Raw genomic sequence first — 14,597 nt, forward strand, 5'->3', positions numbered from 1 at the left:
ACAATAATGAAATCTGCTATTTTTAGACACTTTCCTGGGCAGACACGTCCTCTCAGAACTGGCTTCCCTCAGCTCTCTCTCCCAGCTCCCCTGGGAAATGAGGCAGCTGGGTTAGCTGAATTTCAAAGATGATGACATTCTGAACCTCTAGAAAACACTTTTTTGGATTCCCAAAGCGCATGAATCAAAATGTTATTTTTACTTCTTTTCAGCCTGTTGAGGGGAAGCCTGTGAAGGGGCACAGCAGCCCACAGGGAGAAACCAGGCCGAGCAGCTGTGTGGGAGCAAGCCTGCATCTGAGGGTGAGTGGGGCCTGGTTAGGTTAGATGGGGGGCTGTGTTGATTTGGCTATAGGTGTTGTGGGGTCTCCACATGAAGGAAGTGCTTTTGGGCCATGTGGTCCTTGGGTGAGGAGCGAGGGATAGGGAAAAGTGTGGAATGTCTGGGCTTCTGTATGCTGGGTTCCAGAGCTTTGCTGGGTGTTTGTGGACTGTTTGACCTGAGGGTATATCTGGAGGAGGAAATGCTGCCCTGAGGTGGACCTCTGGATCAGAGAGAAGGAGCTCAGATATAGCCAGGGGAGATGGACATGAGCTGCTGCCACCCTGGGGACAGACATGGTTGAGAGTGACCCCTAAGAAGGACTAAGAGGAAGAGGGGTCATGAGGGGGATGAGAAGTCCTGGACTCAACACGGTCTGGTCTTCAGTAGAGTTAGGGATGGGCACTGTTCATTTTGAAGCTTCTTGGTTTTGTTTGTTAATCTGATAGCACGGATTATTTTTCTCTGTGGTTACAAAACACACTTTTGTGCTTATCTGAGAGACAGCTGTGTCAGGGACAATTTGGAAAGTGGTTGGGGTGGAGAATCACTGGTAAGCAGGGGTGGAGGAGAGCAGGGAGAAAAGGGGGTGCATGGGGCAGGGTCTGGAGGGTCTCAGGGGGTGTCAGCATCTTAAGTGCTTGGGAGCCGCCGTGATTCCCAGAGTACTCCAGGAGACTCCCCTCCCGCCATGACATACCTACATTCCCAAACCACCTGTCCATGTGAATACTAGCTTGGGTACTGCATTTTCCTTACTCACTGGTGGTCATTCTGGGTAGGGAACTTAAGCCTCATAGAAAAGGAGGCCTGTTTCCCAAGACCTCACAGAGACTTGGCTCCTGTGAATGTTTGTATCTCTTTCCTGAACTTCCTCTAGATAACATTTCACTCCATTCAGAGGGTCCTGTTGGGTATAAGTCTTGGGAGATGCTCTTTCAAAGCTGCCTGTGGCCCTCTGAATGATACTGGGAAATGACATATTCTCTGCTCCCGTCTTGGACATTCTTAGTGACCTTCAGTGTATCACGGGATCTGGGAAGTCCTTCTGTAAAAGAAATCTGTTAACCTTTCTTTCTTTTTAAAATTTTTAATGTTTATTTATTTTTGACAGAGAGAGAGAGAGAGAGAGAGAGAGAGAGAGCATGAGCAGGGGAGGGGCAGAGAGAGAGGGAGACACAGAATCCAAAGCAGACTCCAGGCTCTGAGCTGTCAACACAGAGCCCAACACGGGGCTTGAGTTCACAGATTGCAAGATCATGACCTGAGCCGAAGTCGGACGCTCAACCGACTGAGCCACCCAGGTGCGCCCCCACTTTTTAAAAAAATGTTTATTTATTGATTCTGAGAGAGAGAAAGAGAGCACATGCACAAGTGGGGGAGGGGCAGAGAGAGAGGGAGAGAGAGAATCTCAAGCAGGCTCTGCACTGTCAGCACAGAGCCTGATGCAGGGCTTGAACTCACAATCCCATGAGATCGTGGCCTGAACCAAAATCAAGAGTCAGGTGCTTATGCAACTGAGCCACCCATGTGCCCCTGTTAAACTTTCTTCAACCTAGTGTTTCCCAAATATATTTGACCACAGATCCCTTTTGTTACAGAAAGCCTATGAAAACCCTATGCCAGTCTCCTCCCCCAACATATGCATCTTGGAGGGCTTGATTACTCCCTCCTCTCCTGCTAACTACACTTTGAACTCCCAAGCTCTGAATTTCCTCTCCCATGGTGGAAGTTAGGCAGGGCATTTATCATTGGGCCTGCAGTGGCCTCCCCTGAGCTTGTGACGGTCCTGTGAGAGCCAGGGCACAGACGCATCTGTTCAGGCAGCACGACTCAGCTGCAGCTTGCAGGCCAGTTGCTTCCTGGTTCAGCCAGAGCAGCTGGCCCAATGGCCAATGTGTATGTTCACCTTCATGGCCAGGTGAAGCTCACCTCAGCCCAGAAAGCTCCGCAGAGAACAGGACGTGAGCAGAAACACTCCATCTGTCCAATCTCCTCTCCCTACTGCAGCAGCCCAGGCCCCAGGCTGTTCTGACTGCCTTGTTTTGCATATAGCGATGAAATATTTAAGGAAATTCTTCTCATTTTGAAAACCTTTTAGTCAAGGCACCAGGGGCAGCCTGAACATGTGACAGAAATCCCTGAAGCTTGGAGAGAGGAGCAGAGGGACATAGAAGAAGAAGGAACCACTTCAGAGGTTGGGGCTTCCACCAGAGGGGTCAGGAATGGTTCAGGGGTGGCCGTCTTCTCCCATCTTCCCCCTGATGGCCATGCAACATGGGTGCCACTGACCTGGAGCCTGAGTGGACATGGTTCTCGTGAGTGCTGGGATGGAGTCTTGGCTTGGGAGGCTTATAGTGTGTCCCTGAGAAGTAGTTGTCTCTCTCAGAGATTGGGTTTCTCCACTGATAAGACCACATGATAGTCCAGATGCTCTCTGGGGCTCCAGCATTCCATTTGGAAGCTGGTTTGTCTGTTTACATTGGTTTGTTACCAATGCTGCCTCTATTCCCAATGAGATGAATTGAATCCAGTGGCTGTCCTGGAAGGGAGGGCTGTACCTAGAAGGCTCACCCAATTGTCACCTGCGGTGGCTCACACAGACCTGGCTTTCCTGCCCACAGGATGGGGCAGCTACATGTAAGGGTCATTGTGGTGCCACATTTGTGTGCTGACCTTCTGGGGATAGCTCTATGACTTGACTTATTTTGGGTGTCCTCACAGTGTTATGTCTGCAACCCTGACTGTGTCAGGGATGGGGTCTGCTCCTGGCAGGACATAGCATTTGTAATACAAAGTGCCAGCCTCTTCAAGGCTTTGCTTGGCCCTCTGTCCTGCTTCTCCACTGCCCTGGCTCCTGGCCTGGGCAGACCTGACCTGACCCAAGTCAGAGGTGACCCTGGAATGGCCAGAGCGCCTGCAGAGCCCGAATCTGTGTCTCTCTGGTGATGCAGCCTCTCCATGTTCAAGGGCACGTGCATGCCCATCTCTCAGGGAAGGGGTGAGCAGCTCCCCCTCGGATGATTGATTAACATCCTACATTTCCCTTTGCCAAGGAGTCTCAGAAGCACACAGGCAGATGGCTTCTCTGGGAATTCCTCTGGGGAACCAGGCTTCTACAAATCCACATGTGGAAATCCAATATTCAAATGAGAGAAGAAATTGGGAAAGAAAATATGCTCTTCCCCTCTCTCAGTTAAAATCTGAATGCAGAGCTGGAGGGATCAGAAATAGCTTCCACTCTCCCATGGCTCCCCTCCCTGTCAGAGGAAGAAGAACAGACCTGGGGCTGCTTCTAACTCAGTCTGGCAAAGAGGCCTCCAAATGGCTACTGCAGGGAGATGTGAGTCCGAGGAAGGTAGCCCCAATTCAATTGAACAGGCTTTGCTTAAGCAACTGCTGTGCACTGGGACTGAGCTTGACCTAGCATGGGATCAGGTCCCATCATGTATGGCTTAAAAAGCACAGACTCTTGGCATAGATCTAGGTTCTAGTTCTGGCTCTGCCTGTTCCAGCTGCGAGACCTTGATCTAGGAGCTTAGGCTGTCTGAGCTCCAGGTTCTCAGTCTGTAAAATGGGCTCGTAATATCTGTCTCACAGGGCTATTGAAAGGATCAAATGAGTGCATGCATATGACATGTTTAGCACAGGGCCTGGCTTGGATTATAGCACACTCTCATCAATCACATGACCCCCAGGACCCCAATAGTCAGAGGAGATGTGCTCTGTGTTAGCAATGACAGAACGGAGCCCGAGGTTGGATGAGTTTTCCTAAAATCATGTGGGCTGTTACTGATAAAACAGTGCTGGGATTGGGGTCTGTCAGTTTTGCAGTAGGACAGATGTCTAGATGGGGGTCCCTGCCCAGGTGTCAGGTGGTCTCGGATGAAGAAGACACTGGTCAAGGTTGGGGGTATGCTCTGTTGTCCCTGCTTTTTGGCAGAGATTGGGCCACTAAGAACACATTTCTTACTTTAAGTGTTTTCTTCCTCCTCAAGGAAAGTGTTAATAGAATTCTCAGGCATTAGAATAGCTATCTGGATCCATTCCCCTAGGTGGGCAAAGGCAGTCTCTCTGTGGCAGGAGAATTTGGGGTCCCTTTCCCCCGAGCCCTGACCTTCCCCATCCTGCCCTGCACCCATGTTTTATGGTGTGCTGCTTGCTCTCTGGCATTTGCCTTCTCTTGTTCCTTTCCCTGAGATTTGGTCCCATTAATGTTTATGACCAAATAAAACTTGGATTGCTGCTTTGGGCCATGGGATCACTGCTGACTTGGGGAGGGACATCTAATTTAACATAATCCTGCTCCTTTGACTTTCCATGACTTCCACTGTATTCTCCTCTGGGAAGATGAGCAAAAGGAGTGGAAATGTGGTTAAAGCATAGGCCTTGCCTTCCTCTCCTTTCCTTGGTGCTGTCAGTCTGTTGCTAGGTGGGGGTGAGGTGGGACAAGAGTCAGATGGAGTGTTGGAAACACAGATTTTGTTGTATGTGGATTCCCACATGGACACAGACATGCAGGGATGAGGACCTTTGGAGACTCATGAGCTCTGGGGTGTCATGAGTGGTGTGTCAGTTGGTTTCCCGCAGAACGAGCAGGGCTGGTGGATATGTTTGATCACAGGCATGAGGTTGCCCCATTCCTTCCCTGGAGCAAAAAACTGAACAACCTAAGTCATTACTTCAAGGATAAAATCTAGTCAGACTGGTGTGTGGGACCATGTATACCCTCATGTTTGTGCCGTGTGTATCATTTTTATTTTCCTAAGTGCACAGAGTCCTGTTTGGGCTTCTTTCCAGGACTTTGGAGGAGCAGTCTTTGGGGGGGTAGGGTGGGGGCTGAGGGAGGGGAGGGCCGCACAACAGCTGCCTCAGGTGAGAAGCTGCACTTGGCTGCATCATAGAGTTGCATCTCGAGGACGGGCAGCATATTCCTTCTGGGGCCGTTGACGGGGCTGTGAGCCAGGCAGGAGGAAGGTAATTATATCATTTCATGTCACTCTTGTCTCAAGGGGCCAAATTAGCTGACTCTCCAAAACTAGGGTTTACTTTTGACTTTTTAATTTACAGTCTGATGCAGATGGATACTAGTTCACTCTTAAATTTTTTCTGGAACAGCTGAGGTGTGCCTGGCACAGTGAGCAAGACTGAGGGGAACAAACATGGGTCTGAACCCTGAAGATCTCACAGATTAGCAGGAATATGGGACAGACCACACCTGTGACAGTACTCAGGAGGATGGGAAAATGGGTGGAAGAAAGGTATGGGGAAAGTCAAGGGTAGGCACTCCTAGGTAGGATGCATAGTCTCCACGGGGGTCCGGCAGGTGGGCTGGCCTTTAGAGGACACACTTCATTTCCATAGGAGGAGAGGGGATGGTCAAGTCTTCAGGGAATGGTCTGCCCAAAACAGGTGTGCATACAGAGAGACAAGGGCTATTTGTTAAGAGGTTTTGTGGAGGAGGGTCCTGGGAAAGTGGCTGGAAGAGGTGACACCCTGAGCATTTGCAGATGCTCAAGAGGGTATTTGTTGAAGAGGTATGTGAATCAATGGATGAGCCTTCACTTATCTGACACATATTTACTGAATGAGTACTATGTACTGAACACTTTGCTAGGGGCTGGGTATGCTGCTATAAACAGGTAAATATTCTAGTAGGAGAATATAGCACACAAGTAAACATAACACATAAATAATATACGCAGCATGTTAGGAAGAACTAAGTAAGTATAAGGGGAAAAGAATGAGCAGCACCAGGTAGGGGGATGGGAGCATCAGGGGTATACATGTGTGTTTGGGCAGAGACTGCAGTTTTGACCAGGATAGCAGGGTAGGCCTCTTTGACAGGGTGACATTTTAGCAGTTGGAGAAGGATGCAAGGAATGATCTAGATGCATATTTGGGGGAAGAGCCTTTCAGGCAGAGGGAATAGCAAGTGTGTGAGAGTCTGATACAGGAGTGTGCCTGGTGTACTCAAGGAGCAGCAGAGGCCGGTGTGGCTGTAGCAGGGTGAACAAGGAGGCAGTGGTAGCAGGGAAGGCCAGAGAGCCCCTGGGGGCCTTGAAGGTCAGCATAGGGTTTGGACTTCACCCTCAGTGATGTGGGGAGCCTCTGGGAGATTTTGACTGGAAGAGAGAGATGATGTACCTTCTGGGTTTTTTTTTTTTAATGTTTATTTTTGAGAAAGAGAGAGAGAGAGAGAGAGAGAGAGAGATATCCAGGGAGGAGCAGAGAGAGAGAGGGAAACACAGAATCCGAAGCAGGCTCCAGGCTCTGAGCTGTCAGCACACAGCCTGATGTGGGGCTCGAACTCACACCCTGAAATCATGACCTGAGCCAAAGTTGGACACTCAACCAGCTGAGCCATCCGGGCACCACTGTAGCTTCTGTTTTAAAGGCATTATTCTGTGTGATGTGTGAAAACCTGACCTTTTGGGGGGGCAAGGGTGGAGGCAGAGAGGCCAGCTGGGAGGCTGCTGTGGTCTCTAGGTGAGAGGTGATGGTGGCCTGGGCTACAGTGGTGTCGTGGAAGTGGTGAGAAGTGGTTCCATTTGGGACATAGATTTCTTAACAGACTGAATGTGAGTGTGTGAGATGGGGGAGTCTAAGATCTGCTCGGGCTTCAGCCTCAGCAGCTGGGCCTGGCCAGGCTTTGGGTGGAGCACACTGGAGTTGGATCAGAGCTGATTTGATGGGCTGGAGATGCCTGTCTTGTATCTGCATGGAGATATGTGTGTGTGGGGTAGCTGGCTTTCCTCATCTAGAGTTCTGGAAAGAGGGTGGGGCTAGAGACATGAACTTAGAGGCTGTTGACTTTTAGATGGTGTTAAAGCCATGAGATGGGATGAGACCATGGGATGAGATGGGATTATAGAGAGAGGCTACCATGTTATTTAGTTTTAAGAGCCACACATTCTGTTAAGCACTTCCCAGCATCTCTGTCTTTGTCTCCACCACAACCTGATGAAATAGCAGCTATTATTTTCCCCATTTAGTGAAGAGGAACCTGAGGATCAGAAGGGTTAAGTAAATGACTCAAGATCACACAGCTCCTAAAGGTCAGAGCTACGGGTACCTGAGGGCTCAGTCAGTCGAGTGTCTGACTTTGGCTCAGGTCATGATCTCACGGTCTGTGGGTTTGAGCCCTACATCGGGCTCTGTGCTGACAGCTCAGAGCCTGGATCCCACTTCAGATTCTGTGTCTCCCTCTCTCTCTCTCTCCCTTTCTCCCACCCGCACTCTGTCTTTCTCTCAAAAATAAACATTAAATTTTTTTTTAAAAAGTCAGAGCTAGAATTTACATGTAGATCTGTCTGATTCCAAGTTATTTTTTAAATCATTGTACTTATTGGCCCTCTAAATTATAGACCTAATTCTGTGCTTGGTGGGCAATCTACTGAGGTATTTTTTTTTTCCCCACTGTGGTTTTTGAACAGAGAAGGGACTCAAAACTGTGGGCTAGCTAGGAAGATGCATCTGGAACCTGGGGGGCTCCTGAACAATGTACTGGGGAGAGGAGGTGGAGAGGTGGAGACAAGGAAATGAGTATAGAGAAGGTTTAGACCACATGGTGGGAGTTTAAAAAGGGGCCTGGAGGATGGATTTCCTGGAGGGGAGAGCCAAGTTGTGGCAAACCCAGTATTATGAACTGAATGTTTGTGTCCCCCTGAAAGTCATATGTTGAAGCCCTAACGTCCACTATGGCAAACCAAGAAAATAACTAAGGTTAGATGAGGTCATTAGGATGGGTCCCTGTCTGATATGGTTAGTGTCCTTACACAAAGCGACGCCAGAAAGCTCAGGTATGTGCTCTTTCTCTGTGTTCACACACTGAGAAAAGGACCTCATGAGGAGGAGGCCATCTGTAAGCCTGGAGGAGACCCCTCACCAGAGACTCAGTTGGCTAGAAGCTTGATCTTGGGCTTCCCAGCCTCCAGAACCGTGAGAAGTAAGTGTCTGCTGCCTCCCAGTCCGTGGTGCTGTGTTATGGCCTGAACAGGCAAATACACCCAGACCCTTTGGTAGTCTGGCTTTTTCCAGAGCTGTGTGCTTCTTGCCAGGCTGCAGGGCCTAGCAGTGTGGTAACTGGTTTCTTAAAGGACTTCTTCCTCCCACCCCCACTAAACAATTCAGTGGATTTGAATGGACCGGAAGACTTATTGAACAATTATCTGCTGATTAGCTTCCTTGTGGAGTCTAGAGAGAATTGTTGGAAGAAAATTGGTAAATTCTTTTCATTCTTAATAAAACCTAACATTATCTTGCTAATGCCTGATATTAAGAGTTCAAAGTCATCTCTACACCACTGATCTTCAAAGGAAGAGATTGCCTAATTTATTTGACAAGGCCTGAAAAAATATGGGTGAAGCTCCTTTCAGATGGGGATTTTATTTAATTTTTTAAAAATCTTTTAAGCATTTTTTTTTGTATAAAAATTGGTGTAGTTTTTTTTTTTCCATTTGAAAACACCAGCATGTGGGGGAGAGATGCAAACAAAAAACAAAAAAGATACTTTTATAACATTTTCACTGTTGAGAAAAGAAAAAAGTCATTCCACTAGAATTGAAAAGTCCAAAGATGAAATAATCTCATTTTCTTCTCTTAAAGGCTATAAAAGACCCTGCTTATGGATTCCATCTCTGTGTCCAGAGAAGCCATGTTACTCTTCAGTGGCCCAGGAGTTCAGGATTACAGAAAGATCAACCCAGGTTTCTGGGCACATAGTCTAAACAGAAGGGTGGAAACATCAGGGGATCCAAAACCTTGCCCTGCAGAAATATTGTGTGTGTGTAGGGGGGAAGGTGTGTCCCTGAGCCAGAACCCTAGAGGTACCACATCTGCTTCCTTTTACCTTCCAGAATATTGGGTTAAAAAAAAAAAGTCAAAGTGACATACTGTTTGGGGAAACTATTTTAGGAGTAAGAAAAGCTTTGACAGATTTTACTACAGATGGAAGAAGAAAACTATCAAGAAGTTCCCACCACAAGGCAAACATACTTCACTTTTCTGGAACTCCTGTAGTATAGGAGGTCAGTTTTGATTTCTTTTCCCAATAGACTAGATTGGTAGAGTAGGCATTTTGGCTAATAACCATAGGATAACCACAACCCAGGGCCCAACTCCCTATAAAGTCACCCCAGTGCCAACAAATGGTGTGTTGGTTCCTTATATCCTGCAACTGGGAAATTTCCTAATGCTTTAGATGGGAATTTAGAACACTGAATAAATTTGCAAGATGGCTGACTCCCCACTACCCTTGCCACGTTCTCACTCTTGGCTTCCACTGAATCTGCGTGTTCAGTTATGGCTTGTGCGTCCCTGAGCATTCCAAGGTCACCGAGGGGCAGGAACCCCTTCTGGGAAGGCTGGGATCCTTGCTTCCATCCCTGGTCTGAAGGGTACTCTGGTCTCATGCTGTTTGATTGAGCTACTTTTAAAGAAGGTGCAGAGAGGTAGGTGCACTCAGTGTGGTCAGCATCTTGGGAAGTGGATATTTCTGGGATCTTAATGTTTTCTCTCCTTTTCCTGAGAAAACCCTTTCTTAAAAAAAATGAGTTGTCAACTGCTCTTGAGGCCCTATAAATTGGTTCTGGCTCTGTCCATTACAGGTAGCTTCTGTGTGAAGAACCTGTATAAATCTTACTCAGTCAGGGAGTGTTTAAAATGGCAAATTTCAGAGTAAAGTTTAACAAAAACCATAAATAAAACTTCAGAAGTAATGGAAGTGTTTATAAGCATCTGTGGAATTCTGTGCTAGAACAGTGGATGCGGTTCATGTGCCAAGAGATTGACAGAGGGCTGTGTTTATGGTGGGAGAGAGAACATCCATCTTTATTTGGCCTCTGCTCAGAGGCTGGACTTGGAGAAGCGTTGGCTGTGAGCAGGGCTCGTGGCTAGGCTCATGAGGGGAGTTTATCACTGTCAGGGGCCATGGCAAGCCTGGACTCGAGAGTCGGCCAGTGGGAGAGAAACTTGCCAAGGACCAACGCCTTGAACCCACCAAGCTTCCAGACCTCCTGCGTGCCTTGCATGATGGGAGATACTAAAGTCACGGTGATCTCGGGCGCATGAGTGGTTCAGTTGGTTGAGCGTCCGACTTTTGCTCAGATCGCGATCTCACCGTTCACAGGTTTGAGCCCTGCGTCAGGCTCTGTGCTGACAGCTCAGAGCCTGAAGCCTGCTTCGGATTCTTTATCTCCCTCTCTCTGCTCCTCCCTACTTACGCTCTGTCTCTTTCTCTCTCAAAAATAAATAAACAGTAAAAAAATTTTTAAAAAATCATGGTGATCTCATAATTCTGGCACTAAGCCATGGGGCATTTGAAGCAATGTGTCTGCTCCCTGTTTTCTAGCTAAGGAAACTGAAGCAAAGGGGCGTTTGTGACTTGCCCAAGTCCTCCAGCAAGCCGCTTTTGGAGGCTGGAGTACAGCCAGTGGTTCTCAGTACCTAGCCTGAGTGGTACCTCCTACGTTTCCTTCCTTCCCATTTAATTCCACCTCTCTGAACAGTTACTGAATCTGCTCCATGCCTGGAGCTGGGCTGGGTACCAGATTGTAGGAAGATGCATCAGCATGCAAGGGTTTTTATTTTGCCTCCTTTGGTGTGCTCTCTTCCCTCCGCTGGGACTTGCGCACATAGAAGGCAGTGTAGAACAAAGCCATGGTAATTGTCACTCATCCATTCACTCATCCATTCATTCAACAAGCATTTGATGAGCACCTGCTATGTGCCAGGTTCTATGCTTGGTGCTCAGTAAGTAATAATGGGCAAGTGTTTGGTGCAAGGGAAAAGTTTGAAGGTTGGCCCAGAACGGGGGAAATTGGTGGGTGGGTGGGAGTAGGTGGAAGCTTCCTGGAGAGGTAGGGCTGAGCTGGACCCTCAAGGAAGACAGGGTTTGAACAGATGGGCAGCTTCCAGGTGGGAGAGGCAGAGCAAGCCAAGGCCCCGGGTATGAGTGTGTGTCAGATAACCAGACAGCAGGTGGGCCACTCTGGTCACTGTCACCTGTGGGATGGGGCGAGCTCAGTCCTCTGGAGCTTGTTGCTCCGGCCATTGGACTCCAGCCCGGAGTCCTTTTTTGGCTGCACCTGGGAGCTGAAATATGGGCCTCTAGTGCTGGGGGTGGTGCATGGGTGTGCTGGTGGCGATAGCTCCCTTTTTCTTTTTAATGTTTATTTATTTTTGAGACAGCCACTCTGAGACAGAGCGTGAGTGGGGGAGGAGCAGAGAGAGAGGGGGACAGAGAATCTGAAGCAGGCTCCAGGCTCTGAGCTGTAAGCAGAGAGCCCAACGTGGGACTTGAACTTACAAGCTGTGAGATCATGACCTGAGCCAAAGTCAGATGCTTACCTGACTGAGCCACCAGGCCCTCCTTGGTATGTAGCTCCATTTTCTTCTTACTCTTGCTCTTCTGGGAACGGTGCAATGTCCCGGTTCTGCCAGAAAACTATTGCATTGTGAGGCTCTCACACCAGCAACCTTTTGCTCTCTACCAGGCAGATTGGGGTCAGACTGTGACCTTTGTTCACCCTTGTCTCTTGTCCTGGTGTCCATCTTATTTCCCCCAGGTAGCCTGGGTTCTCTGAGGGTGGTCTCCACTAATCCCAAAGAGCCCAGCGTAGGCCTGGACACATGCTGAGTGTTGCCAGGTAAAACAGAAGATATTCAGTTAAATTTGAATTTCCAATAAACAGAAAATCATATTTTAGTATAAGTAGGTCCCAAATATTATATAGGTTATTGCATGCAATGTTTGGGACATAATTATATGAAGTAATTATTTGTTATTTATTTGAAATTCACATTTAGCTGGGTATCCATTAAAAAAATTTTTTTTTTAAATGTTTTTTGTTGAGATGGACACACACACACACACACACACACAGTGCAAGTGGGGGAAAGGCAGAGAGAGAGGGATTCACAGAATCTGAAGCAGGCTCCAGGCTCCAAGCTGTCAGCACAGAGCCCGATGTGGGGCTTGAACTCACGGACTGTGAGATCATGACCTGAACCGAAGTCAGACGCTCAACTGACTGAGCCACCCAGGCTCCCCTGGGTATCTATTTTTTTAAACTAAATCTGACAACTCAACCCTAAAAGGCTTGCTGATTAGTTATTGAAGCTCAAGGATTTCTGGGTTCATGGAACACACACAGTTTTAAGAATTAGATGCACCAAGAAGTATAGAATGGAGCAGAGATTAGGAGCCTACGTTCTGAATAAGACTGTCAGGTTCTCATTTACTAACCACGGGGCATTGAGCAAGTTATTTACCTGTCCAAGCCTCTGTTTTCTTATCTGTGAAATGGGAACAGTGATAGTCCCTATGTCATGAGTCAGGAATAAATGAGATAATGCCTTGCTAGCATAGTACCTGGCACTTGAAAGTCTTGACAGAGTGAAAGGCACCATTACTATTGTTACTGTCATTTTTGTTTTTGCTTTTGTTACCCTACGGGGCAAAATGCAGGTGCTCTCTAGCCGCCCCCCAAAAATCCTCTGTTCTCTCGACTCCTGCCTTTCTTTTCCTGTCCCTTGAGTGTATTTTCTAAGTGAGGCAGCCTTGGTTTCCTGAGACCTGTCAGATCTCTGTCCCTGCTGCCATGCCTCCACCTGGTATGGCTAAGTTTCTGCCCACACGTGTGGCTTGGGTAGCAAATCCTTCAGTACACTTTATAATGGGACATAGATCATTACAGATGGGACTCAGGTTTTACAAAATATTTTAGGAGGTAGATAAATTAGATCATGAAAAGTGCATAAGGGACATCAATTATGCAGGAGCCAGAAGAATGATTATAAAGTGATCTGGCCTTAGTTTTGGCCCATGAAACATTTAATGGCTGCCATTAAAGTAGAAAATATTCCTTGCTTCCTACTTGAGAGAAGTGGGCTGGTGGGGTCACCATTTTGCCCAAGGAGGGATTGTAGACCACATGATGACCTCCTTTGCCTGTGGGCGTCTGAGGAGTAAAAGGTCACTTGGGAGGAAGAGAAAACTGGTGCTGGACTTTTTGAGGTGGAGGAGTCCTGGGGCTCCAGGACCACATGGGGCCAGCTGAGGGCCTGGCTGAGAGGCTCTCCTGGCTCTCTTAATCCAGGGCAGAAAGTGCACACCAGAGTATCATGGTGGAGTTGTTAGACACCTTGAGTCCTGGTCCTCAAAAGTTCCCTGAAGCTGTCATGTTTGTCCTATCTCCTGCCCAATAGCAGTGCAGACCTGACCCTCAGTGGACTGTCACCTGCCAAATTATCTGGGCCTGGAGTCTGCTGGAGAATATGGGCATCCAGGGAGAAGGGCCAGGTGATCATGATCCCGTGAACAAACTGTCCACATCGTCTTTCTCCCCGAAGATTTGGCAAAACCATGGCTGGCCCACACATGGTTTCCATGATGGTGTGTTGTGCTTCTTCCTTTTCTCACTCCTGTGGGTGTTGGGCTGGACACGTGGCACCCCAGTTGAGCCTGTTGTGGTGTGAGGGTTTGTTACCAGGTGAAGGTATCATGACAAACATTCCCAGGCCTGCCTTCATATGGTGGGTCACTCTCGGCCATTCGGTGTCTTTTGGAATCAGGGTGTATTTCTATGCTGGTCCCTTGGAGCATAGCTAGTGACAGCCATTAGAAAGACAAGGCAAAGTGGAAATGGTGGTGGTTGCAGTACTTGCAGCCTCCAGCAGTATGCCCTTCGTGGGAGAGCTGAGCATGGTTTGCTGAGTGAGTATGCAGCAGAGTGGAGGAGTGCTTTGTGAGGGGAGACAGAATGGGAGGCGGGTGTGCCCTGTGCTGCCCACCTGTGCTACCCAGTGATGGTCTGTTCCTGCTGGAGGTCACAGGTGCGGGAATATGTTCTCATCTCCCCCGTGATCCCGTTCCCTGGAGCCTCTAGTCCTTCCTCCACAAAATCACCATTTCACTGAGTCCTGCTTATTTCTGCCTTGATGCTGGGCAAGAACACAAACTTTTTCTTGGAGCACAGGAGGCAGTGATGGGCAGTGCTCACTACTACCCCAGGCTCCTAAGATGGCAGCCCTGTGCTACCACTTGCAGGTTGGGTGGCCTTGGATAAGTTAGTCTCAGTATTCTCCACTGCAACATGGGGATACAATGGTGCCTATTGCTTATAGTGCTTACGAATTGAATTCTCGGTTGGGTGCTCTTGGAGGAATAGTGTGTTCTCTGCAGGTAGAAAGGTGGGTGTGGGACCTTTGGCCTTGCTTGGCCTTTTAGAGATAGGGGTTTGGTGGTGGGCACTTGGTCTTCTTGGCCTAAGTCT

The 14,597-nt window shown here is 48.2% G+C and overlaps 1 protein-coding gene across 1 annotated transcript in view; it reads left to right on the forward strand.

Moving 5' to 3' along the window:
- Positions 1 to 280: 280 nt before the first annotated feature.
- Positions 281 to 14,597, forward strand: part of FSTL4 (follistatin like 4) — a 584,589-nt gene continuing 570,272 nt past the window's right edge. The window contains exon 1 of the mRNA XM_058736382.1: positions 281 to 302. The gene's annotated coding sequence lies outside the window, so the exon portion shown is untranslated. The remainder of the gene's footprint in view (positions 303 to 14,597) is intronic.

Source organism: Neofelis nebulosa, chromosome 1 (genome assembly GCF_028018385.1).
Source record: "Neofelis nebulosa isolate mNeoNeb1 chromosome 1, mNeoNeb1.pri, whole genome shotgun sequence".
Taxonomy (NCBI): Eukaryota; Metazoa; Chordata; class Mammalia; order Carnivora; family Felidae; genus Neofelis; species Neofelis nebulosa.